Source organism: Aethina tumida, chromosome 3 (genome assembly GCF_024364675.1).
Source record: "Aethina tumida isolate Nest 87 chromosome 3, icAetTumi1.1, whole genome shotgun sequence".
In the NCBI taxonomy this organism is placed as follows: domain Eukaryota; kingdom Metazoa; phylum Arthropoda; class Insecta; order Coleoptera; family Nitidulidae; genus Aethina; species Aethina tumida.
In genome coordinates this window covers 7,627,066-7,653,623 of record NC_065437.1, presented here as the reverse complement: position 1 = coordinate 7,653,623, position 26,558 = coordinate 7,627,066, and the positions used below count along the sequence as shown (strand labels likewise).

The following is a 26,558-nucleotide window of genomic DNA, read 5'->3' as shown; positions in this document are numbered from 1 at the left end:
GACGAATATCGATTTTAGTAGATGAACAGGTGTCAGGCGCGTCCGCACACCGCCGTCGCCCGGCGTCGACTGTCCGAGACTTATTAAATATAAACCATCTCGAATTTTTTCAGTGTGCGCTTGCGCCTGTCTGCTTGTCTGCGCTCACGTTCAACCTGATATGTATCTAAATGATACATTATTTTTGTTTATTAAATTAATAATAATAATAATAATAATAATAATAGTTATTATTATTACTATTATTATATTAAATTAAATTAAATTAAATTAAATTAAATTAAATTAAATTAAATTATTACGTGTAACTATTTCTGTTTATTTTATTTTTGAAAATTTGTATACATGTTTGTCCTGTAATATCGTAAATTTAATACCGGTCCCGCCAACGAATACCTTATCGGTTCCGCTTTCAACGGTACAGAAACAGCCGTGTCCCTCTTTTCAACTGACACAGTCACCGGTATATCTGGTAAATCGTCGAATAATTTCCTAACGATGCGTCTGCTAGGCGTCAAAACTCTTCTCCTCGGTGTCGGACGATAAGTGTCGAGAACAACACTCTTTTTAACGTGTACTTCGTCTTTTTTAAGCGTCTCCGCTGTTTGTTTTCCCCTTCGGGAAGAAACGACGACCGTTTCGGCTTTTGATCGTGGTCCAGGGGAAACAGACCGAATCGGACCAGGTGCTTTTGAAATATTAGCTGATACGGTCGTTAATCTAATGTTTGGTGACATCGATTCGGTCGATGTGCCCATGTCCCGTGTCAATTTTAATTTTTTTACAACAACGCCATCTGAAAACTCGCCGTCCTCGTTTTCGCTGTAATTCTCTCTGGTGCGTTTCATTGACTTCCGATCGACATTGTCCTCGCCGACGGTCGGATAGACAAAGAAAAGGGTTTTGCAGTAATGGAATAGCGTTGTAACGAAAGGCATGGTTGAACGGAATAAAATATACTGATCAACGGCGATAATGAACTTTATTTATATGCCGGTAGGGAAGGTTTCAGGTAGTTTTTCACACTTGGATGCTTCATTAAGCAAACAGGTAGTCCGACGAATTTTTCTTTTTTTTTTTCCCTTCTTCTTCTTCAAAATAACAATCAATGTTATACTTATGTCGAAGTGAGTAATATCCTGCAAACTTTGTGGTCCTTTGAAATCATTCTTGACTCAAAATTGATGTCTGACAGTTAATATGCGTTGCTCGTAAACCACCTGTGAAAAAGAAACTGATGGCAACGGCCATACCACGTTGAAAATACCAGTTCTCGTCCGATCACTGAAGTCAAGCAACGTCGGGCGCGGTTAGTACTTGGATGGGTGACCGCTTGGGAATACCGCGTGCTGTTGCCTTTTTGCTGATTTCTCGTTGTTTTTGTCCTTAATTGATGTAATTTTTCGAAATATATTTTGTGAATAAAATCGAAATATCGAATTATGGTGGATGCGCGTCATATATCGTTTTTGTCGTAGACTTCCTTCCACCACCGTGTAAATCCGAAACAGTGATGTTACGCTGTTGCGCGGTCACATGGACGAACGCAAACACATAATAATTTTTTTATTTACTTATAAGTTTCGTCAGTTATAAATTGTTGTGAGTTTCCAATATCAATGATCCGTCGTACGGGTATTAAGATAAAGTGTCCCGTTGCAAACCGACGAATATCGATTTTAGTAGATGAACAGGTGTCAGGCGCGTCCGCACACCGCCGTCGCCCGGCGTCGACTGTCCGAGACTTATTAAATATAAACCATCTCGAATTTTTTCAGTGTGCGCTTGCGCCTGTCTGCTTGTCTGCGCTCACGTTCAACCTGATATGTATCTAAATGATACATTATTTTTGTTTATTAAATTAATAATAATAATAATAATAATAATAATAATAGTTATTATTATTACTATTATTATATTAAATTAAATTAAATTAAATTAAATTAAATTAAATTAAATTAAATTATTACGTGTAACTATTTCTGTTTATTTTATTTTTGAAAATTTGTATACATGTTTGTCCTGTAATATCGTAAATTTAATACCGGTCCCGCCAACGAATACCTTATCGGTTCCGCTTTCAACGGTACAGAAACAGCCGTGTCCCTCTTTTCAACTGACACAGTCACCGGTATATCTGGTAAATCGTCGAATAATTTCCTAACGATGCGTCTGCTAGGCGTCAAAACTCTTCTCCTCGGTGTCGGACGATAAGTGTCGAGAACAACACTCTTTTTAACGTGTACTTCGTCTTTTTTAAGCGTCTCCGCTGTTTGTTTTCCCCTTCGGGAAGAAACGACGACCGTTTCGGCTTTTGATCGTGGTCCAGGGGAAACAGACCGAATCGGACCAGGTGCTTTTGAAATATTAGCTGATACGGTCGTTAATCTAATGTTTGGTGACATCGATTCGGTCGATGTGCCCATGTCCCGTGTCAATTTTAATTTTTTTACAACAACGCCATCTGAAAACTCGCCGTCCTCGTTTTCGCTGTAATTCTCTCTGGTGCGTTTCATTGACTTCCGATCGACATTGTCCTCGCCGACGGTCGGATAGACAAAGAAAAGGGTTTTGCAGTAATGGAATAGCGTTGTAACGAAAGGCATGGTTGAACGGAATAAAATATACTGATCAACGGCGATAATGAACTTTATTTATATGCCGGTAGGGAAGGTTTCAGGTAGTTTTTCACACTTGGATGCTTCATTAAGCAAACAGGTAGTCCGACGAATTTTTCTTTTTTTTTTTTTCCCTTCTTCTTCTTCAAAATAACAATCAATGTTATACTTATGTCGAAGTGAGTAATATCCTGCAAACTTTGTGGTCCTTTGAAATCATTCTTGACTCAAAATTGATGTCTGACAGTTAATATGCGTTGCTCGTAAACCACCTGTGAAAAAGAAACTGATGGCAACGGCCATACCACGTTGAAAATACCAGTTCTCGTCCGATCACTGAAGTCAAGCAACGTCGGGCGCGGTTAGTACTTGGATGGGTGACCGCTTGGGAATACCGCGTGCTGTTGCCTTTTTGCTGATTTCTCGTTGTTTTTGTCCTTAATTGATGTAATTTTTCGAAATATATTTTGTGAATAAAATCGAAATATCGAATTATGGTGGATGCGCGTCATATATCGTTTTTGTCGTAGACTTCCTTCCACCACCGTGTAAATCCGAAACAGTGATGTTACGCTGTTGCGCGGTCACATGGACGAACGCAAACACATAATAATTTTTTTATTTACTTATAAGTTTCGTCAGTTATAAATTGTTGTGAGTTTCCAATATCAATGATCCGTCGTACGGGTATTAAGATAAAGTGTCCCGTTGCAAACCGACGAATATCGATTTTAGTAGATGAACAGGTGTCAGGCGCGTCCGCACACCGCCGTCGCCCGGCGTCGACTGTCCGAGACTTATTAAATATAAACCATCTCGAATTTTTTCAGTGTGCGCTTGCGTCTGTCTGCTTGTCTGCGCTCACGTTCAACCTGATATGTATCTAAATGATACATTATTTTTGTTTATTAAATTAATAATAATAATAATAATAATAATAATAATAGTTATTATTATTACTATTATTATATTAAATTAAATTAAATTAAATTAAATTAAATTAAATTATTACGTGTAACTATTTCTGTTTATTTTATTTTTGAAAATTTGTATACATGTTTGTCCTGTAATATCGTAAATTTAATACCGGTCCCGCCAACGAATACCTTATCGGTTCCGCTTTCAACGGTACAGAAACAGCCGTGTCCCTCTTTTCAACTGACACAGTCACCGGTATATCTGGTAAATCGTCGAATAATTTCCTAACGATGCGTCTGCTAGGCGTCAAAACTCTTCTCCTCGGTGTCGGACGATAAGTGTCGAGAACAACACTCTTTTTAACGTGTACTTCGTCTTTTTTAAGCGTCTCCGCTGTTTGTTTTCCCCTTCGGGAAGAAACGACGACCGTTTCGGCTTTTGATCGTGGTCCAGGGGAAACAGACCGAATCGGACCAGGTGCTTTTGAAATATTAGCTGATACGGTCGTTAATCTAATGTTTGGTGACATCGATTCGGTCGATGTGCCCATGTCCCGTGTCAATTTTAATTTTTTTACAACAACGCCATCTGAAAACTCGCCGTCCTCGTTTTCGCTGTAATTCTCTCTGGTGCGTTTCATTGACTTCCGATCGACATTGTCCTCGCCGACGGTCGGATAGACAAAGAAAAGGGTTTTGCAGTAATGGAATAGCGTTGTAACGAAAGGCATGGTTGAACGGAATAAAATATACTGATCAACGGCGATAATGAACTTTATTTATATGCCGGTAGGGAAGGTTTCAGGTAGTTTTTCACACTTGGATGCTTCATTAAGCAAACAGGTAGTCCGACGAATTTTTCTTTTTTTTTTTTTCCCTTCTTCTTCTTCAAAATAACAATCAATGTTATACTTATGTCGAAGTGAGTAATATCCTGCAAACTTTGTGGTCCTTTGAAATCATTCTTGACTCAAAATTGATGTCTGACAGTTAATATGCGTTGCTCGTAAACCACCTGTGAAAAAGAAACTGATGGCAACGGCCATACCACGTTGAAAATACCAGTTCTCGTCCGATCACTGAAGTCAAGCAACGTCGGGCGCGGTTAGTACTTGGATGGGTGACCGCTTGGGAATACCGCGTGCTGTTGCCTTTTTGCTGATTTCTCGTTGTTTTTGTCCTTAATTGATGTAATTTTTCGAAATATATTTTGTGAATAAAATCGAAATATCGAATTATGGTGGATGCGCGTCATATATCGTTTTTGTCGTAGACTTCCTTCCACCACCGTGTAAATCCGAAACAGTGATGTTACGCTGTTGCGCGGTCACATGGACGAACGCAAACACATAATAATTTTTTTATTTACTTATAAGTTTCGTCAGTTATAAATTGTTGTGAGTTTCCAATATCAATGATCCGTCGTACGGGTATTAAGATAAAGTGTCCCGTTGCAAACCGACGAATATCGATTTTAGTAGATGAACAGGTGTCAGGCGCGTCCGCACACCGCCGTCGCCCGGCGTCGACTGTCCGAGACTTATTAAATATAAACCATCTCGAATTTTTTCAGTGTGCGCTTGCGCCTGTCTGCTTGTCTGCGCTCACGTTCAACCTGATATGTATCTAAATGATACATTATTTTTGTTTATTAAATTAATAATAATAATAATAATAATAATAATAGTTATTATTATTACTATTATTATATTAAATTAAATTAAATTAAATTAAATTAAATTAAATTAAATTAAATTATTACGTGTAACTATTTCTGTTTATTTTATTTTTGAAAATTTGTATACATGTTTGTCCTGTAATATCGTAAATTTAATACCGGTCCCGCCAACGAATACCTTATCGGTTCCGCTTTCAACGGTACAGAAACAGCCGTGTCCCTCTTTTCAACTGACACAGTCACCGGTATATCTGGTAAATCGTCGAATAATTTCCTAACGATGCGTCTGCTAGGCGTCAAAACTCTTCTCCTCGGTGTCGGACGATAAGTGTCGAGAACAACACTCTTTTTAACGTGTACTTCGTCTTTTTTAAGCGTCTCCGCTGTTTGTTTTCCCCTTCGGGAAGAAACGACGACCGTTTCGGCTTTTGATCGTGGTCCAGGGGAAACAGACCGAATCGGACCAGGTGCTTTTGAAATATTAGCTGATACGGTCGTTAATCTAATGTTTGGTGACATCGATTCGGTCGATGTGCCCATGTCCCGTGTCAATTTTAATTTTTTTACAACAACGCCATCTGAAAACTCGCCGTCCTCGTTTTCGCTGTAATTCTCTCTGGTGCGTTTCATTGACTTCCGATCGACATTGTCCTCGCCGACGGTCGGATAGACAAAGAAAAGGGTTTTGCAGTAATGGAATAGCGTTGTAACGAAAGGCATGGTTGAACGGAATAAAATATACTGATCAACGGCGATAATGAACTTTATTTATATGCCGGTAGGGAAGGTTTCAGGTAGTTTTTCACACTTGGATGCTTCATTAAGCAAACAGGTAGTCCGACGAATTTTTCTTTTTTTTTTTTCCCTTCTTCTTCTTCAAAATAACAATCAATGTTATACTTATGTCGAAGTGAGTAATATCCTGCAAACTTTGTGGTCCTTTGAAATCATTCTTGACTCAAAATTGATGTCTGACAGTTAATATGCGTTGCTCGTAAACCACCTGTGAAAAAGAAACTGATGGCAACGGCCATACCACGTTGAAAATACCAGTTCTCGTCCGATCACTGAAGTCAAGCAACGTCGGGCGCGGTTAGTACTTGGATGGGTGACCGCTTGGGAATACCGCGTGCTGTTGCCTTTTTGCTGATTTCTCGTTGTTTTTGTCCTTAATTGATGTAATTTTTCGAAATATATTTTGTGAATAAAATCGAAATATCGAATTATGGTGGATGCGCGTCATATATCGTTTTTGTCGTAGACTTCCTTCCACCACCGTGTAAATCCGAAACAGTGATGTTACGCTGTTGCGCGGTCACATGGACGAACGCAAACACATAATAATTTTTTTATTTACTTATAAGTTTCGTCAGTTATAAATTGTTGTGAGTTTCCAATATCAATGATCCGTCGTACGGGTATTAAGATAAAGTGTCCCGTTGCAAACCGACGAATATCGATTTTAGTAGATGAACAGGTGTCAGGCGCGTCCGCACACCGCCGTCGCCCGGCGTCGACTGTCCGAGACTTATTAAATATAAACTATCTCGAATTTTTTCAGTGTGCGCTTGCGTCTGTCTGCTTGTCTGCGCTCACGTTCAACCTGATATGTATCTAAATGATACATTATTTTTGTTTATTAAATTAATAATAATAATAATAATAATAATAATAATAGTTATTATTATTACTATTATTATATTAAATTAAATTAAATTAAATTAAATTAAATTAAATTAAATTATTACGTGTAACTATTTCTGTTTATTTTATTTTTGAAAATTTGTATACATGTTTGTCCTGTAATATCGTAAATTTAATACCGGTCCCGCCAACGAATACCTTATCGGTTCCGCTTTCAACGGTACAGAAACAGCCGTGTCCCTCTTTTCAACTGACACAGTCACCGGTATATCTGGTAAATCGTCGAATAATTTCCTAACGATGCGTCTGCTAGGCGTCAAAACTCTTCTCCTCGGTGTCGGACGATAAGTGTCGAGAACAACACTCTTTTTAACGTGTACTTCGTCTTTTTTAAGCGTCTCCGCTGTTTGTTTTCCCCTTCGGGAAGAAACGACGACCGTTTCGGCTTTTGATCGTGGTCCAGGGGAAACAGACCGAATCGGACCAGGTGCTTTTGAAATATTAGCTGATACGGTCGTTAATCTAATGTTTGGTGACATCGATTCGGTCGATGTGCCCATGTCCCGTGTCAATTTTAATTTTTTTACAACAACGCCATCTGAAAACTCGCCGTCCTCGTTTTCGCTGTAATTCTCTCTGGTGCGTTTCATTGACTTCCGATCGACATTGTCCTCGCCGACGGTCGGATAGACAAAGAAAAGGGTTTTGCAGTAATGGAATAGCGTTGTAACGAAAGGCATGGTTGAACGGAATAAAATATACTGATCAACGGCGATAATGAACTTTATTTATATGCCGGTAGGGAAGGTTTCAGGTAGTTTTTCACACTTGGATGCTTCATTAAGCAAACAGGTAGTCCGACGAATTTTTCTTTTTTTTTTTTTCCCCTTCTTCTTCTTCAAAATAACAATCAATGTTATACTTATGTCGAAGTGAGTAATATCCTGCAAACTTTGTGGTCCTTTGAAATCATTCTTGACTCAAAATTGATGTCTGACAGTTAATATGCGTTGCTCGTAAACCACCTGTGAAAAAGAAACTGATGGCAACGGCCATACCACGTTGAAAATACCAGTTCTCGTCCGATCACTGAAGTCAAGCAACGTCGGGCGCGGTTAGTACTTGGATGGGTGACCGCTTGGGAATACCGCGTGCTGTTGCCTTTTTGCTGATTTCTCGTTGTTTTTGTCCTTAATTGATGTAATTTTTCGAAATATATTTTGTGAATAAAATCGAAATATCGAATTATGGTGGATGCGCGTCATATATCGTTTTTGTCGTAGACTTCCTTCCACCACCGTGTAAATCCGAAACAGTGATGTTACGCTGTTGCGCGGTCACATGGACGAACGCAAACACATAATAATTTTTTTATTTACTTATAAGTTTCGTCAGTTATAAATTGTTGTGAGTTTCCAATATCAATGATCCGTCGTACGGGTATTAAGATAAAGTGTCCCGTTGCAAACCGACGAATATCGATTTTAGTAGATGAACAGGTGTCAGGCGCGTCCGCACACCGCCGTCGCCCGGCGTCGACTGTCCGAGACTTATTAAATATAAACCATCTCGAATTTTTTCAGTGTGCGCTTGCGCCTGTCTGCTTGTCTGCGCTCACGTTCAACCTGATATGTATCTAAATGATACATTATTTTTGTTTATTAAATTAATAATAATAATAATAATAATAATAATAGTTATTATTATTACTATTATTATATTAAATTAAATTAAATTAAATTAAATTAAATTAAATTAAATTAAATTATTACGTGTAACTATTTCTGTTTATTTTATTTTTGAAAATTTGTATACATGTTTGTCCTGTAATATCGTAAATTTAATACCGGTCCCGCCAACGAATACCTTATCGGTTCCGCTTTCAACGGTACAGAAACAGCCGTGTCCCTCTTTTCAACTGACACAGTCACCGGTATATCTGGTAAATCGTCGAATAATTTCCTAACGATGCGTCTGCTAGGCGTCAAAACTCTTCTCCTCGGTGTCGGACGATAAGTGTCGAGAACAACACTCTTTTTAACGTGTACTTCGTCTTTTTTAAGCGTCTCCGCTGTTTGTTTTCCCCTTCGGGAAGAAACGACGACCGTTTCGGCTTTTGATCGTGGTCCAGGGGAAACAGACCGAATCGGACCAGGTGCTTTTGAAATATTAGCTGATACGGTCGTTAATCTAATGTTTGGTGACATCGATTCGGTCGATGTGCCCATGTCCCGTGTCAATTTTAATTTTTTTACAACAACGCCATCTGAAAACTCGCCGTCCTCGTTTTCGCTGTAATTCTCTCTGGTGCGTTTCATTGACTTCCGATCGACATTGTCCTCGCCGACGGTCGGATAGACAAAGAAAAGGGTTTTGCAGTAATGGAATAGCGTTGTAACGAAAGGCATGGTTGAACGGAATAAAATATACTGATCAACGGCGATAATGAACTTTATTTATATGCCGGTAGGGAAGGTTTCAGGTAGTTTTTCACACTTGGATGCTTCATTAAGCAAACAGGTAGTCCGACGAATTTTTCTTTTTTTTTTTCCCTTCTTCTTCTTCAAAATAACAATCAATGTTATACTTATGTCGAAGTGAGTAATATCCTGCAAACTTTGTGGTCCTTTGAAATCATTCTTGACTCAAAATTGATGTCTGACAGTTAATATGCGTTGCTCGTAAACCACCTGTGAAAAAGAAACTGATGGCAACGGCCATACCACGTTGAAAATACCAGTTCTCGTCCGATCACTGAAGTCAAGCAACGTCGGGCGCGGTTAGTACTTGGATGGGTGACCGCTTGGGAATACCGCGTGCTGTTGCCTTTTTGCTGATTTCTCGTTGTTTTTGTCCTTAATTGATGTAATTTTTCGAAATATATTTTGTGAATAAAATCGAAATATCGAATTATGGTGGATGCGCGTCATATATCGTTTTTGTCGTAGACTTCCTTCCACCACCGTGTAAATCCGAAACAGTGATGTTACGCTGTTGCGCGGTCACATGGACGAACGCAAACACATAATAATTTTTTTATTTACTTATAAGTTTCGTCAGTTATAAATTGTTGTGAGTTTCCAATATCAATGATCCGTCGTACGGGTATTAAGATAAAGTGTCCCGTTGCAAACCGACGAATATCGATTTTAGTAGATGAACAGGTGTCAGGCGCGTCCGCACACCGCCGTCGCCCGGCGTCGACTGTCCGAGACTTATTAAATATAAACCATCTCGAATTTTTTCAGTGTGCGCTTGCGCCTGTCTGCTTGTCTGCGCTCACGTTCAACCTGATATGTATCTAAATGATACATTATTTTTGTTTATTAAATTAATAATAATAATAATAATAATAATAATAGTTATTATTATTACTATTATTATATTAAATTAAATTAAATTAAATTAAATTAAATTAAATTAAATTAAATTAAATTAAATTAAATTATTACGTGTAACTATTTCTGTTTATTTTATTTTTGAAAATTTGTATACATGTTTGTCCTGTAATATCGTAAATTTAATACCGGTCCCGCCAACGAATACCTTATCGGTTCCGCTTTCAACGGTACAGAAACAGCCGTGTCCCTCTTTTCAACTGACACAGTCACCGGTATATCTGGTAAATCGTCGAATAATTTCCTAACGATGCGTCTGCTAGGCGTCAAAACTCTTCTCCTCGGTGTCGGACGATAAGTGTCGAGAACAACACTCTTTTTAACGTGTACTTCGTCTTTTTTAAGCGTCTCCGCTGTTTGTTTTCCCCTTCGGGAAGAAACGACGACCGTTTCGGCTTTTGATCGTGGTCCAGGGGAAACAGACCGAATCGGACCAGGTGCTTTTGAAATATTAGCTGATACGGTCGTTAATCTAATGTTTGGTGACATCGATTCGGTCGATGTGCCCATGTCCCGTGTCAATTTTAATTTTTTTACAACAACGCCATCTGAAAACTCGCCGTCCTCGTTTTCGCTGTAATTCTCTCTGGTGCGTTTCATTGACTTCCGATCGACATTGTCCTCGCCGACGGTCGGATAGACAAAGAAAAGGGTTTTGCAGTAATGGAATAGCGTTGTAACGAAAGGCATGGTTGAACGGAATAAAATATACTGATCAACGGCGATAATGAACTTTATTTATATGCCGGTAGGGAAGGTTTCAGGTAGTTTTTCACACTTGGATGCTTCATTAAGCAAACAGGTAGTCCGACGAATTTTTCTTTTTTTTTTTTCCCTTCTTCTTCTTCAAAATAACAATCAATGTTATACTTATGTCGAAGTGAGTAATATCCTGCAAACTTTGTGGTCCTTTGAAATCATTCTTGACTCAAAATTGATGTCTGACAGTTAATATGCGTTGCTCGTAAACCACCTGTGAAAAAGAAACTGATGGCAACGGCCATACCACGTTGAAAATACCAGTTCTCGTCCGATCACTGAAGTCAAGCAACGTCGGGTGCGGTTAGTACTTGGATGGGTGACCGCTTGGGAATACCGCGTGCTGTTGCCTTTTTGCTGATTTCTCGTTGTTTTTGTCCTTAATTGATGTAATTTTTCGAAATATATTTTGTGAATAAAATCGAAATATCGAATTATGGTGGATGCGCGTCATATATCGTTTTTGTCGTAGACTTCCTTCCACCACCGTGTAAATCCGAAACAGTGATGTTACGCTGTTGCGCGGTCACATGGACGAACGCAAACACATAATAATTTTTTTATTTACTTATAAGTTTCGTCAGTTATAAATTGTTGTGAGTTTCCAATATCAATGATCCGTCGTACGGGTATTAAGATAAAGTGACCTAGTCATAAGCAATGGAGTACGCAGAGTGACTGAACCAACTGTACTCCATGAACTAGACTCCGACCATGCCCCAGGGCTAATTAATATCCAACAAAAAAGAACAAAAGTCCTCCAACAAACCAAATTCTGTTTCCGAGAAACGAACTGGGACATGTACAGGCACGAGCTAAACACTCTGACGGTCCTAAGAGGTCACATCACGGATTTGGAATCACTAAAGAGAGAAGTGGATTCATTCACACTCAATCTAAAAATAGCCAGGAACAAAACTACTAAGGTAACAAAAACCAAACCACCAGCAGATGATCTTCCAGATGATATAACAGAAGCTATCAAAACAAAAAACTACCACAAAAAACGTTGGCACAAATACAAACTCGACAATGACAAACAAATAATGAACCGGCTCAAAAACGAAATTACATATAAAATCGGGCAACACAGAAATAACGTGTGGCGGGACCTTCTGGGCAGGCTCCAAGCCACGGATTGCTCCTTATGGAGATACGTAAAGAAACTAAAAGGGGAACGTCCTATATACCCGACCATCCTCTACAACAACATCGAGCACATGTCCAACAAATCTAAAGCTACAGCCATCTCCACACACTTTGCAGAAATTCATAAAACTGATACGACAAACCTCACACCGGAACAAAACTACATACAGCAAATGGCTCAGAATATACACAAAGCTCAACCAGAGGTAATTCAAAACAATGAACTTGCTAAACTACTCACAAGGCCGAGTGAAGTGCAGCAAATTCTGCGAAAGCTGCCAAATAACAAAGCTCCAGGACCAGACGGTATCCAATACATCCTTTTAAAAAACATACCAAGGAAGACACTGGTCCATCTAACCTATATTATCAATGGTATTATTAGGCTGCAATACTTCCCAGAACAATGGAAACACGCTGTGGTTATCCCCGTACTAAAGCCCGGTAAACCGCCACATAACCCCAACTCATACAGGCCAATATCGCTACTAAGCTCTATTTCCAAGGTAGCCGAAAGAGTTATACTGCGACGCCTGGAAACAGCCGACTCACACCTACACATAACACCACACGAGCAGTTCGGATTCCGCCCCAAACATGGCACAGTCCTGCAGGTGGCGCGAATTGCTGAACACACTAAGAAGCACTGGAACTTCGGGAGAAACACAGTTGCACTCTTTTTAGATATGCAGAAAGCCTTCGATACCGTATGGTTGGATGGACTAGTGTATAAACTGGACCAGCTAAAACTGCCTAAATGTCTGGTCAAACTAATCGACTCGTATCTGCGAGGAAGGACCTTCCAGGTAAAAATCAGCGGTGAATTATCCGAAACACGAAACACTTCGGCAGGAGTACCACAGGGAACGGTGCTCGCACCAAAACTCTACAACTTCTATACCTCCGACATCCCTAAGTTTTCCCACACTAACTTGGCATTATACGCTGATGACACTGCCATCTACAGCTCGTCCTTTAGCTCACAGGTCGCCACCCAACAGATTAAAATCCATCTGGGCATGCTCACTGCGTTTTTTGAGAGATGGAAAATTAAAATAAATCCTGAAAAAACAGAATTGATCAACTTTACAAAAAAATACACTAACACAAGGATAGTATCTCCACCCACTATAGACGGAACCATCATTCCATGCAAAAAAGTCGTGAAATACTTAGGCACCTATCTGGACAATCGGCTGACCTTTAGACCTCATATAGACAAAATTAGACCAAAGATATTTGGTGCAATCAAGCCACTATATCCCCTAATCTCTGCAAACAGCCCCATGAGTAGAGATAACAAAATTAACTTATACACCACAATCCTCCGACCCATCATGACATACGCATGCCCCATCTGGTGTGGAGCCTCAATAACCGCCATTAACATACTACAACGACTGCAAAACAAAATACTGAGAATGGCAATCAGCGCACCCCAGAGAAGCAGAACCCGACACATACACGACACAACTGGAGTGCCATATGTACAGGATTACATCATCCAAGAGGCTAATAAATTCTACGAAAAACAAATACACCACTCGATACTCACAAAACACATGGCTGACGTCAGAATCCACAACATTGACCCTAATCACAGACACAAACCCCTCTACCATAAACTTCCAATTTTTCACAAACTCCCACCATAATGTCTGCCGCGCACTCAAAACTTTCCACTTAAAACGCAAAACGTAAAGACGCCCACTAAACCATAAAACATTATCCGAACAACGCGAAACCTCCCCCAAAAATGCTTCAACGGGTTTTTTTGACTAAGTTTTTCCCGAGCGCACTAAATTGCAAAGCTGGCCATCCAGCAACAGTTTCCGCTAATTTCATCTACAGGTTCCATTATCTAAATCATATTGAGACAAAATGCCCCCAGAAATGCAACGACCATGTGAGGGGGGTCTTGGACCCATTTTGCTTTCAACATCGTTGCTGACGCTCGGAGATGCCACGACACCGGCAATTGGCCGTGCCAATCTCCAAGAAGGTGGACAACCCCGGACTCCATTCGGTAACCCACCCCCACAAGAACGGAGCCTACTATATATAGTGCCCACAGGAGTCTCGAGCTGTACGAGCCAATGATGTGTATTTTAACAAAAAGACAAATAAAATATATTTTAGTTTAGTTTAGTTTAGTTCTCGTCCGATCACTGAAGTCAAGCAACGTCGGGCGCGGTTAGTACTTGGATGGGTGACCGCTTGGGAATACCGCGTGCTGTTGCCTTTTTGCTGATTTCTCGTTGTTTTTGTCCTTAATTGATGTAATTTTTCGAAATATATTTTGTGAATAAAATCGAAATATCGAATTATGGTGGATGCGCGTCATATATCGTTTTTGTCGTAGACTTCCTTCCACCACCGTGTAAATCCGAAACAGTGATGTTACGCTGTTGCGCGGTCACATGGACGAACGCAAACACATAATAATTTTTTTATTTACTTATAAGTTTCGTCAGTTATAAATTGTTGTGAGTTTCCAATATCAATGATCCGTCGTACGGGTATTAAGATAAAGTGTCCCGTTGCAAACCGACGAATATCGATTTTAGTAGATGAACAGGTGTCAGGCGCGTCCGCACACCGCCGTCGCCCGGCGTCGACTGTCCGAGACTTATTAAATATAAACCATCTCGAATTTTTTCAGTGTGCGCTTGCGTCTGTCTGCTTGTCTGCGCTCACGTTCAACCTGATATGTATCTAAATGATACATTATTTTTGTTTATTAAATTAATAATAATAATAATAATAATAATAATAATAGTTATTATTATTACTATTATTATATTAAATTAAATTAAATTAAATTAAATTAAATTAAATTATTACGTGTAACTATTTCTGTTTATTTTATTTTTGAAAATTTGTATACATGTTTGTCCTGTAATATCGTAAATTTAATACCGGTCCCGCCAACGAATACCTTATCGGTTCCGCTTTCAACGGTACAGAAACAGCCGTGTCCCTCTTTTCAACTGACACAGTCACCGGTATATCTGGTAAATCGTCGAATAATTTCCTAACGATGCGTCTGCTAGGCGTCAAAACTCTTCTCCTCGGTGTCGGACGATAAGTGTCGAGAACAACACTCTTTTTAACGTGTACTTCGTCTTTTTTAAGCGTCTCCGCTGTTTGTTTTCCCCTTCGGGAAGAAACGACGACCGTTTCGGCTTTTGATCGTGGTCCAGGGGAAACAGACCGAATCGGACCAGGTGCTTTTGAAATATTAGCTGATACGGTCGTTAATCTAATGTTTGGTGACATCGATTCGGTCGATGTGCCCATGTCCCGTGTCAATTTTAATTTTTTTACAACAACGCCATCTGAAAACTCGCCGTCCTCGTTTTCGCTGTAATTCTCTCTGGTGCGTTTCATTGACTTCCGATCGACATTGTCCTCGCCGACGGTCGGATAGACAAAGAAAAGGGTTTTGCAGTAATGGAATAGCGTTGTAACGAAAGGCATGGTTGAACGGAATAAAATATACTGATCAACGGCGATAATGAACTTTATTTATATGCCGGTAGGGAAGGTTTCAGGTAGTTTTTCACACTTGGATGCTTCATTAAGCAAACAGGTAGTCCGACGAATTTTTCTTTTTTTTTTTTTCCCTTCTTCTTCTTCAAAATAACAATCAATGTTATACTTATGTCGAAGTGAGTAATATCCTGCAAACTTTGTGGTCCTTTGAAATCATTCTTGACTCAAAATTGATGTCTGACAGTTAATATGCGTTGCTCGTAAACCACCTGTGAAAAAGAAACTGATGGCAACGGCCATACCACGTTGAAAATACCAGTTCTCGTCCGATCACTGAAGTCAAGCAACGTCGGGCGCGGTTAGTACTTGGATGGGTGACCGCTTGGGAATACCGCGTGCTGTTGCCTTTTTGCTGATTTCTCGTTGTTTTTGTCCTTAATTGATGTAATTTTTCGAAATATATTTTGTGAATAAAATCGAAATATCGAATTATGGTGGATGCGCGTCATATATCGTTTTTGTCGTAGACTTCCTTCCACCACCGTGTAAATCCGAAACAGTGATGTTACGCTGTTGCGCGGTCACATGGACGAACGCAAACACATAATAATTTTTTTATTTACTTATAAGTTTCGTCAGTTATAAATTGTTGTGAGTTTCCAATATCAATGATCCGTCGTACGGGTATTAAGATAAAGTGTCCCGTTGCAAACCGACGAATATCGATTTTAGTAGATGAACAGGTGTCAGGCGCGTCCGCACACCGCCGTCGCCCGGCGTCGACTGTCCGAGACTTATTAAATATAAACCATCTCGAATTTTTTCAGTGTGCGCTTGCGTCTGTCTGCTTGTCTGCGCTCACGTTCAACCTGATATGTATCTAAATGATACATTATTTTTGTTTATTAAATTAATAATAATAATAATAATAATAATAATAATAGTTATTATTATTACTATTATTATATTAAATTAAATTAAATTAAATTAAATTAAATTAAATTATTACGTGTAACTATTTCTGTTTATTTTATTTTTGAAAATTTGTATACATGTTTGTCCTGTAATATCGTAAATTTAATACCGGTCCCGCCAACGAATACCTTATCGGTTCCGCTTTCAACGGTACAGAAACAGCCGTGTCCCTCTTTTCAACTGACACAGTCACCGGTATATCTGGTAAATCGTCGAATAATTTCCTAACGATGCGTCTGCTAGGCGTCAAAACTCTTCTCCTCGGTGTCGGACGATAAGTGTCGAGAACAACACTCTTTTTAACGTGTACTTCGTCTTTTTTAAGCGTCTCCGCTGTTTGTTTTCCCCTTCGGGAAGAAACGACGACCGTTTCGGCTTTTGATCGTGGTCCAGGGGAAACAGACCGAATCGGACCAGGTGCTTTTGAAATATTAGCTGATACGGTCGTTAATCTAATGTTTGGTGACATCGATTCGGTCGATGTGCCCATGTCCCGTGTCAATTTTAATTTTTTTACAACAACGCCATCTGAAAACTCGCCGTCCTCGTTTTCGCTGTAATTCTCTCTGGTGCGTTTCATTGACTTCCGATCGACATTGTCCTCGCCGACGGTCGGATAGACAAAGAAAAGGGTTTTGCAGTAATGGAATAGCGTTGTAACGAAAGGCATGGTTGAACGGAATAAAATATACTGATCAACGGCGATAATGAACTTTATTTATATGCCGGTAGGGAAGGTTTCAGGTAGTTTTTCACACTTGGATGCTTCATTAAGCAAACAGGTAGTCCGACGAATTTTTCTTTTTTTTTTTTTCCCTTCTTCTTCTTCAAAATAACAATCAATGTTATACTTATGTCGAAGTGAGTAATATCCTGCAAACTTTGTGGTCCTTTGAAATCATTCTTGACTCAAAATTGATGTCTGACAGTTAATATGCGTTGCTCGTAAACCACCTGTGAAAAAGAAACTGATGGCAACGGCCATACCACGTTGAAAATACCAGTTCTCGTCCGATCACTCCGACGTTGACCTCCTTTTCCCTGAAGAAGCCACGCACTATCCCAATAACGGGGGCACTCCATCAACAATAGACCTAGTCATAAGCAATGGAGTACGCAGAGTGACTGAACCAACTGTACTCCATGAACTAGACTCCGACCATGCCCCAGTGCTAATTAATATCCAACAAAAAAGAACAAATGTCCTCCAACAAACCAAATTCTGTTTCCGAGAAACGAACTGGGACATGTACAGGCACGAGCTAAACACTCTGACGGTCCTAAGAGGTCACATCACGGATTTGGAATCACTAAAGAGAGAAGTGGATTCATTCACACTCAATCTAAAAATAGCCAGGAACAAAACTACTAAGGTAACAAAAACCAAACCACCAGCAGATGATCTTCCAGATGATATAACAGAAGCTATCAAAACAAAAAACTACCACAAAAAACGTTGGCACAAATACAAACTCGACAATGACAAACAAATAATGAACCGGCTCAAAAACGAAATTACATATAAAATCGGGCAACACAGAAATAACGTGTGGCGGGACCTTCTGGGCAGGCTCCAAGCCACGGATTGCTCCTTATGGAGATACGTAAAGAAACTAAAAGGGGAACGTCCTATATACCCGACCATCCTCTACAACAACATCGAGCACATGTCCAACAAATCTAAAGCTACAGCCATCTCCACACACTTTGCAGAAATTCATAAAACTGATACGACAAACCTCACACCGGAACAAAACTACATACAGCAAATGGCTCAGAATATACACAAAGCTCAACCAGAGGTAATTCAAAACAATGAACTTGCTAAACTACTCACAAGGCCGAGTGAAGTGCAGCAAATTCTGCGAAAGCTGCCAAATAACAAAGCTCCAGGACCAGACGGTATCCAATACATCCTTTTAAAAAACATACCAAGGAAGACACTGGTCCATCTAACCTATATTATCAATGGTATTATTAGGCTGCAATACTTCCCAGAACAATGGAAACACGCTGTGGTTATCCCCGTACTAAAGCCCGGTAAACCGCCACATAACCCCAACTCATACAGGCCAATATCGCTACTAAGCTCTATTTCCAAGGTAGCCGAAAGAGTTATACTGCGACGCCTGGAAACAGCCGACTCACACCTACACATAACACCACACGAGCAGTTCGGATTCCGCCCCAAACATGGCACAGTCCTGCAGGTGGCGCGAATTGCTGAACACACTAAGAAGCACTGGAACTTCGGGAGAAACACAGTTGCACTCTTTTTAGATATGCAGAAAGCCTTCGATACCGTATGGTTGGATGGACTAGTGTATAAACTGGACCAGCTAAAACTGCCTAAATGTCTGGTCAAACTAATCGACTCGTATCTGCGAGGAAGGACCTTCCAGGTAAAAATCAGCGGGGAATTATCCGAAACACGAAACACTTCGGCAGGAGTACCACAGGGAACGGTGCTCGCACCAAAACTCTACAACTTCTATACCTCCGACATCCCTAAGTTTTCCCACACTAACTTGGCACTATACGCTGATGACACTGCCATCTACAGCTCGTCCTTTAGCTCACAGGTCGCCACCCAACAGATTAAAATCCATCTGGGCATGCTCACTGCGTTTTTTGAGAGATGGAAAATTAAAATAAATCCTGAAAAAACAGAATTGATCAACTTTACAAAAAAATACACTAACACAAGGATAGTATCTCCACCCACTATAGACGGAACCATCATTCCATGCAAAAAAGTCGTGAAATACTTAGGCACCTATCTGGACAATCGGCTGACCTTTAGACCTCATATAGACAAAATTAGACCAAAGATATTTGGTGCAATCAAGCCACTATATCCCCTAATCTCTGCAAACAGCCCCATGAGTAGAGATAACAAAATTAACTTATACACCACAATCCTCCGACCCATCATGACATACGCATGCCCCATCTGGTGTGGAGCCTCAATAACCGCCATTAACATACTACAACGACTGCAAAACAAAATACTGAGAATGGCAATCAGCGCACCCCAGAGAAGCAGAACCCGACACATACACGACACAACTGGAGTGCCATATGTACAGGATTACATCATCCAAGAGGCTAATAAATTCTACGAAAAACAAATACACCACTCGATACTCACAAAACACATGGCTGACGTCAGAATCCACAACATTGACCCTAATCACAGACACAAACCCCTCTACCATAAACTTCCAATTTTTCACAAACTCCCACCATAATGTCTGCCGCGCACTCAAAACTTTCCACTTAAAACGCAAAACGTAAAGACGCCCACTAAACCATAAAACATTATCCGAACAACGCGAAACCTCCCCCAAAAATGCTTCAACGGGTTTTTTGACTAAGTTTTTCCCGAGCGCACTAAATTGCAAAGCTGGCCATCCAGCAACAGTTTCCGCTAATTTCATCTACAGGTTCCATTATCTAAATCATATTGAGACAAAATGCCCCCAGAAATGCAACGACCATGTGAGGGGGGTCTTGGACCCATTTTGCTTTCAACATCGTTGCTGACGCTCGGAGATGCCACGACACCGGCAATTGGCCGTGCCAATCTCCAAGAAGGTGGACAACCCCGGACTCCATTCGGTAACCCACCCCCACAAGAACGGAGCCTACTATATATAGTGCCCACAGGAGTCTCGAGCTGTACGAGCCAATGATGTGTATTTTAACAAAAAGACAAATAAAATATATTTTAGTTTAGTTTAGTTTAGTCCGATCACTGAAGTCAAGCAACGTCGGGCGCGGTTAGTACTTGGATGGGTGACCGCTTGGGAATACCGCGTGCTGTTGCCTTTTTGCTGATTTCTCGTTGTTTTTGTCCTTAATTGATGTAATTTTTCGAAATATATTTTGTGAATAAAATCGAAATATCGAATTATGGTGGATGCGCGTCATATATCGTTTTTGTCGTAGACTTCCTTCCACCACCGTTTAAATCCGAAACAGTGATGTTACGCTGTTGCGCGGTCACATGGACGAACGCAAACACATAATAATTTTTTTATTTACTTATAAGTTTCGTCAGTTATAAATTGTTGTGAGTTTCCAATATCAATGATCCGTCGTACGGGTATTAAGATAAAGTGTCCCGTTGCAAACCGACGAATATCGATTTTAGTAGATGAACAGGTGTCAGGCGCGTCCGCACACCGCCGTCGCCCGGCGTCGACTGTCCGAGACTTATTAAATATAAACTATCTCGAATTTTTTCAGTGTGCGCTTGCGTCTGTCTGCTTGTCTGCGCTCACGTTCAACCTGATATGTATCTAAATGATACATTATTTTTGTTTATTAAATTAATAATAATAATAATAATAATAATAATAGTTATTATTATTACTATTATTATATTAAATTAAATTAAATTAAATTAAATTAAATTAAATTATTACGTGTAACTATTTCTGTTTATTTTATTTTTGAAAATTTGTATACATGTTTGTCCTGTAATATCGTAAATTTAATACCGGTCCCGCCAACGAATACCTTATCGGTTCCGCTTTCAACGGTACAGAAACAGCCGTGTCCCTCTTTTCAACTGACACAGTCACCGGTATATCTGGTAAATCGTCGAATAATTTCCTAACGATGCGTCTGCTAGGCGTCAAAACTCTTCTCCTCGGTGTCGGACGATAAGTGTCGAGAACAACACTCTTTTTAACGTGTACTTCGTCTTTTTTAAGCGTCTCCGCTGTTTGTTTTCCCCTTCGGGAAGAAACGACGACCGTTTCGGCTTTTGATCGTGGTCCAGGGGAAACAGACCGAATCGGACCAGGTGCTTTTGAAATATTAGCTGATACGGTCGTTAATCTAATGTTTGGTGACATCGATTCGGTCGATGTGCCCATGTCCCGTGTCAATTTTAATTTTTTTACAACAACGCCATCTGAAAACTCGCCGTCCTCGTTTTCGCTGTAATTCTCTCTGGTGCGTTTCATTGACTTCCGATCGACATTGTCCTCGCCGACGGTCGGATAGACAAAGAAAAGGGTTTTGCAGTAATGGAATAGCGTTGTAACGAAAGGCATGGTTGAACGGAATAAAATATACTGATCAACGGCGATAATGAACTTTATTTATATGCCGGTAGGGAAGGTTTCAGGTAGTTTTTCACACTTGGATGCTTCATTAAGCAAACAGGTAGTCCGACGAATTTTTCTTTTTTTTTTTTTCCCTTCTTCTTCTTCAAAATAACAATCAATGTTATACTTATGTCGAAGTGAGTAATATCCTGCAAACTTTGTGGTCCTTTGAAATCATTCTTGACTCAAAATTGATGTCTGACAGTTAATATGCGTTGCTCGTAAACCACCTGTGAAAAAGAAACTGATGGCAACGGCCATACCACGTTGAAAATACCAGTTCTCGTCCGATCACTGAAGTCAAGCAACGTCGGGCGCGGTTAGTACTTGGATGGGTGACCGCTTGGGAATACCGCGTGCTGTTGCCTTTTTGCTGATTTCTCGTTGTTTTTGTCCTTAATTGATGTAATTTTTCGAAATATATTTTGTGAATAAAATCGAAATATCGAATTATGGTGGATGCGCGTCATATATCGTTTTTGTCGTAGACTTCCTTCCACCACCGTGTAAATCCGAAACAGTGATGTTACGCTGTTGCGCGGTCACATGGACGAACGCAAACACATAATAATTTTTTTATTTACTTATAAGTTTCGTCAGTTATAAATTGTTGTGAGTTTCCAATATCAATGATCCGTCGTACGGGTATTAAGATAAAGTGTCCCGTTGCAAACCGACGAATATCGATTTTAGTAGATGAACAGGTGTCAGGCGCGTCCGCACACCGCCGTCGCCCGGCGTCGACTGTCCGAGACTTATTAAATATAAACCATCTCGAATTTTTTCAGTGTGCGCTTGCGCCTGTCTGCTTGTCTGCGCTCACGTTCAACCTGATATGTATCTAAATGATACATTATTTTTGTTTATTAAATTAATAATAATAATAATAATAATAATAATAGTTATTATTATTACTATTATTATATTAAATTAAATTAAATTAAATTAAATTAAATTAAATTAAATTAAATTAAATTAAATTATTACGTGTAACTATTTCTGTTTATTTTATTTTTGAAAATTTGTATACATGTTTGTCCTGTAATATCGTAAATTTAATACCGGTCCCGCCAACGAATACCTTATCGGTTCCGCTTTCAACGGTACAGAAACAGCCGTGTCCCTCTTTTCAACTGACACAGTCACCGGTATATCTGGTAAATCGTCGAATAATTTCCTAACGATGCGTCTGCTAGGCGTCAAAACTCTTCTCCTCGGTGTCGGACGATAAGTGTCGAGAACAACACTCTTTTTAACGTGTACTTCGTCTTTTTTAAGCGTCTCCGCTGTTTGTTTTCCCCTTCGGGAAGAAACGACGACCGTTTCGGCTTTTGATCGTGGTCCAGGGGAAACAGACCGAATCGGACCAGGTGCTTTTGAAATATTAGCTGATACGGTCGTTAATCTAATGTTTGGTGACATCGATTCGGTCGATGTGCCCATGTCCCGTGTCAATTTTAATTTTTTTACAACAACGCCATCTGAAAACTCGCCGTCCTCGTTTTCGCTGTAATTCTCTCTGGTGCGTTTCATTGACTTCCGATCGACATTGTCCTCGCCGACGGTCGGATAGACAAAGAAAAGGGTTTTGCAGTAATGGAATAGCGTTGTAACGAAAGGCATGGTTGAACGGAATAAAATATACTGATCAACGGCGATAATGAACTTTATTTATATGCCGGTAGGGAAGGTTTCAGGTAGTTTTTCACACTTGGATGCTTCATTAAGCAAACAGGTAGTCCGACGAATTTTTCTTTTTTTTTTTTCCCTTCTTCTTCTTCAAAATAACAATCAATGTTATACTTATGTCGAAGTGAGTAATATCCTGCAAACTTTGTGGTCCTTTGAAATCATTCTTGACTCAAAATTGATGTCTGACAGTTAATATGCGTTGCTCGTAAACCACCTGTGAAAAAGAAACTGATGGCAACGGCCATACCACGTTGAAAATACCAGTTCTCGTCCGATCACTGAAGTCAAGCAACGTCGGGCGCGGTTAGTACTTGGATGGGTGACCGCTTGGGAATACCGCGTGCTGTTGCCTTTTTGCTGATTTCTCGTTGTTTTTGTCCTTAATTGATGTAATTTTTCGAAATATATTTTGTGAATAAAATCGAAATATCGAATTATGGTGGATGCGCGTCATATATCGTTTTTGTCGTAGACTTCCTTCCACCACCGTGTAAATCCGAAACAGTGATGTTACGCTGTTGCGCGGTCACATGGACGAACGCAAACACATAATAATTTTTTTATTTACTTATAAGTTTCGTCAGTTATAAATTGTTGTGAGTTTCCAATATCAATGATCCGTCGTACGGGTATTAAGATAAAGTGTCCCGTTGCAAACCGACGAATATCGATTTTAGTAGATGAACAGGTGTCAGGCGCGTCCGCACACCGCCGTCGCCCGGCGTCGACTGTCCGAGACTTATTAAATATAAACCATCTCGAATTTTTTCAGTGTGCGCTTGCGCCTGTCTGCTTGTCTGCGCTCACGTTCAACCTGATATGTATCTAAATGATACATTATTTTTGTTTATTAAATTAATAATAATAATAATAATAATAATAATAGTTATTATTATTACTATTATTATATTAAATTAAATTAAATTAAATTAAATTAAATTAAATTAAATTAAATTAAATTAAATTATTACGTGTAACTATTTCTGTTTATTTTATTTTTGAAAATTTGTATACATGTTTGTCCTGTAATATCGTAAATTTAATACCGGTCCCGCCAACGAATACCTTATCGGTTCCGCTTTCAACGGTACAGAAACAGCCGTGTCCCTCTTTTCAACTGACACAGTCACCGGTATATCTGGTAAATCGTCGAATAATTTCCTAACGATGCGTCTGCTAGGCGTCAAAACTCTTCTCCTCGGTGTCGGACGATAAGTGTCGAGAACAACACTCTTTTTAACGTGTCCTTCGTCTTTTTTAAGCGTCTCCGCTGTTTGTTTTCCCCTTCGGGAAGAAACGACGACCGTTTCGGCTTTTGATCGTGGTCCAGGGGAAACAGACCGAATCGGACCAGGTGCTTTTGAAATATTAGCTGATACGGTCGTTAATCTAATGTTTGGTGACATCGATTCGGTCGATGTGCCCATGTCCCGTGTCAATTTTAATTTTTTTACAACAACGCCATCTGAAAACTCGCCGTCCTCGTTTTCGCTGTAATTCTCTCTGGTGCGTTTCATTGACTTCCGATCGACATTGTCCTCGCCGACGGTCGGATAGACAAAGAAAAGGGTTTTGCAGTAATGGAATAGCGTTGTAACGAAAGGCATGGTTGAACGGAATAAAATATACTGATCAACGGCGATAATGAACTTTATTTATATGCCGGTAGGGAAGGTTTCAGGTAGTTTTTCACACTTGGATGCTTCATTAAGCAAACAGGTAGTCCGACGAATTTTTCTTTTTTTTTTTTTCCCTTCTTCTTCTTCAAAATAACAATCAATGTTATACTTATGTCGAAGTGAGTAATATCCTGCAAACTTTGTGGTCCTTTGAAATCATTCTTGACTCAAAATTGATGTCTGACAGTTAATATGCGTTGCTCGTAAACCACCTGTGAAAAAGAAACTGATGGCAACGGCCATACCACGTTGAAAATACCAGTTCTCGTCCGATCACTGAAGTCAAGCAACGTCGGGCGCGGTTAGTACTTGGATGGGTGACCGCTTGGGAATACCGCGTGCTGTTGCCTTTTTGCTGATTTCTCGTTGTTTTTGTCCTTAATTGATGTAATTTTTCGAAATATATTTTGTGAATAAAATCGAAATATCGAATTATGGTGGATGCGCGTCATATATCGTTTTTGTCGTAGACTTCCTTCCACCACCGTGTAAATCCGAAACAGTGATGTTACGCTGTTGCGCGGTCACATGGACGAACGCAAACACATAATAATTTTTTTATTTACTTATAAGTTTCGTCAGTTATAAATTGTTGTGAGTTTCCAATATCAATGATCCGTCGTACGGGTATTAAGATAAAGTGTCCCGTTGCAAACCGACGAATATCGATTTTAGTAGATGAACAGGTGTCAGGCGCGTCCGCACACCGCCGTCGCCCGGCGTCGACTGTCCGAGACTTATTAAATATAAACCATCTCGAATTTTTTCAGTGTGCGCTTGCGCCTGTCTGCTTGTCTGCGCTCACGTTCAACCTGATATGTATCTAAATGATACATTATTTTTGTTTATTAAATTAATAATAATAATAATAATAATAATAATAGTTATTATTATTACTATTATTATATTAAATTAAATTAAATTAAATTAAATTAAATTAAATTATTACGTGTAACTATTTCTGTTTATTTTATTTTTGAAAATTTGTATACATGTTTGTCCTGTAATATCGTAAATTTAATACCGGTCCCGCCAACGAATACCTTATCGGTTCCGCTTTCAACGGTACAGAAACAGCCGTGTCCCTCTTTTCAACTGACACAGTCACCGGTATATCTGGTAAATCGTCGAATAATTTCCTAACGATGCGTCTGCTAGGCGTCAAAACTCTTCTCCTCGGTGTCGGACGATAAGTGTCGAGAACAACACTCTTTTTAACGTGTCCTTCGTCTTTTTTAAGCGTCTCCGCTGTTTGTTTTCCCCTTCGGGAAGAAACGACGACCGTTTCGGCTTTTGATCGTGGTCCAGGGGAAACAGACCGAATCGGACCAGGTGCTTTTGAAATATTAGCTGATACGGTCGTTAATCTAATGTTTGGTGACATCGATTCGGTCGATGTGCCCATGTCCCGTGTCAATTTTAATTTTTTTACAA

At 39.7% G+C, this 26,558-nt stretch overlaps 11 non-coding genes across 11 annotated transcripts; all 11 read left to right on the top strand.

Annotated features, from left to right (window-relative positions):
* The first annotated feature begins 1,239 nt into the window (after window positions 1-1,239).
* LOC126265221 (5S ribosomal RNA) lies at window positions 1,240-1,358 on the top strand. Its single transcript, XR_007547763.1, has one exon. It is a non-coding gene; the product is annotated as a 5S ribosomal RNA (ribosomal RNA).
* A 1,551-nt stretch (window positions 1,359-2,909) lies between these two features.
* LOC126265220 (5S ribosomal RNA) lies at window positions 2,910-3,028 on the top strand. The gene has a single exon (XR_007547762.1). It is a non-coding gene; the product is annotated as a 5S ribosomal RNA (ribosomal RNA).
* Window positions 3,029-4,569: 1,541 nt separating this feature from the next.
* Window positions 4,570-4,688, top strand: LOC126265219 (5S ribosomal RNA). The gene has a single exon (XR_007547761.1). It is a non-coding gene; the product is annotated as a 5S ribosomal RNA (ribosomal RNA).
* Window positions 4,689-6,235: 1,547 nt separating this feature from the next.
* On the top strand, window positions 6,236-6,354 carry LOC126265218 (5S ribosomal RNA). The gene has a single exon (XR_007547760.1). It is a non-coding gene; the product is annotated as a 5S ribosomal RNA (ribosomal RNA).
* A 1,547-nt stretch (window positions 6,355-7,901) lies between these two features.
* On the top strand, window positions 7,902-8,020 carry LOC126265217 (5S ribosomal RNA). The gene has a single exon (XR_007547759.1). It is a non-coding gene; the product is annotated as a 5S ribosomal RNA (ribosomal RNA).
* A 1,546-nt stretch (window positions 8,021-9,566) lies between these two features.
* Window positions 9,567-9,685, top strand: LOC126265216 (5S ribosomal RNA). Its single transcript, XR_007547758.1, has one exon. It is a non-coding gene; the product is annotated as a 5S ribosomal RNA (ribosomal RNA).
* A 1,562-nt stretch (window positions 9,686-11,247) lies between these two features.
* On the top strand, window positions 11,248-11,366 carry LOC126265163 (5S ribosomal RNA). The gene has a single exon (XR_007547705.1). It is a non-coding gene; the product is annotated as a 5S ribosomal RNA (ribosomal RNA).
* Window positions 11,367-15,946: 4,580 nt separating this feature from the next.
* LOC126265215 (5S ribosomal RNA) lies at window positions 15,947-16,065 on the top strand. Its single transcript, XR_007547757.1, has one exon. It is a non-coding gene; the product is annotated as a 5S ribosomal RNA (ribosomal RNA).
* A 5,937-nt stretch (window positions 16,066-22,002) lies between these two features.
* LOC126265214 (5S ribosomal RNA) lies at window positions 22,003-22,121 on the top strand. The gene has a single exon (XR_007547756.1). It is a non-coding gene; the product is annotated as a 5S ribosomal RNA (ribosomal RNA).
* Window positions 22,122-23,678: 1,557 nt separating this feature from the next.
* On the top strand, window positions 23,679-23,797 carry LOC126265213 (5S ribosomal RNA). Its single transcript, XR_007547755.1, has one exon. It is a non-coding gene; the product is annotated as a 5S ribosomal RNA (ribosomal RNA).
* A 1,558-nt stretch (window positions 23,798-25,355) lies between these two features.
* On the top strand, window positions 25,356-25,474 carry LOC126265212 (5S ribosomal RNA). Its single transcript, XR_007547754.1, has one exon. It is a non-coding gene; the product is annotated as a 5S ribosomal RNA (ribosomal RNA).
* Window positions 25,475-26,558: the final 1,084 nt, after the last annotated feature.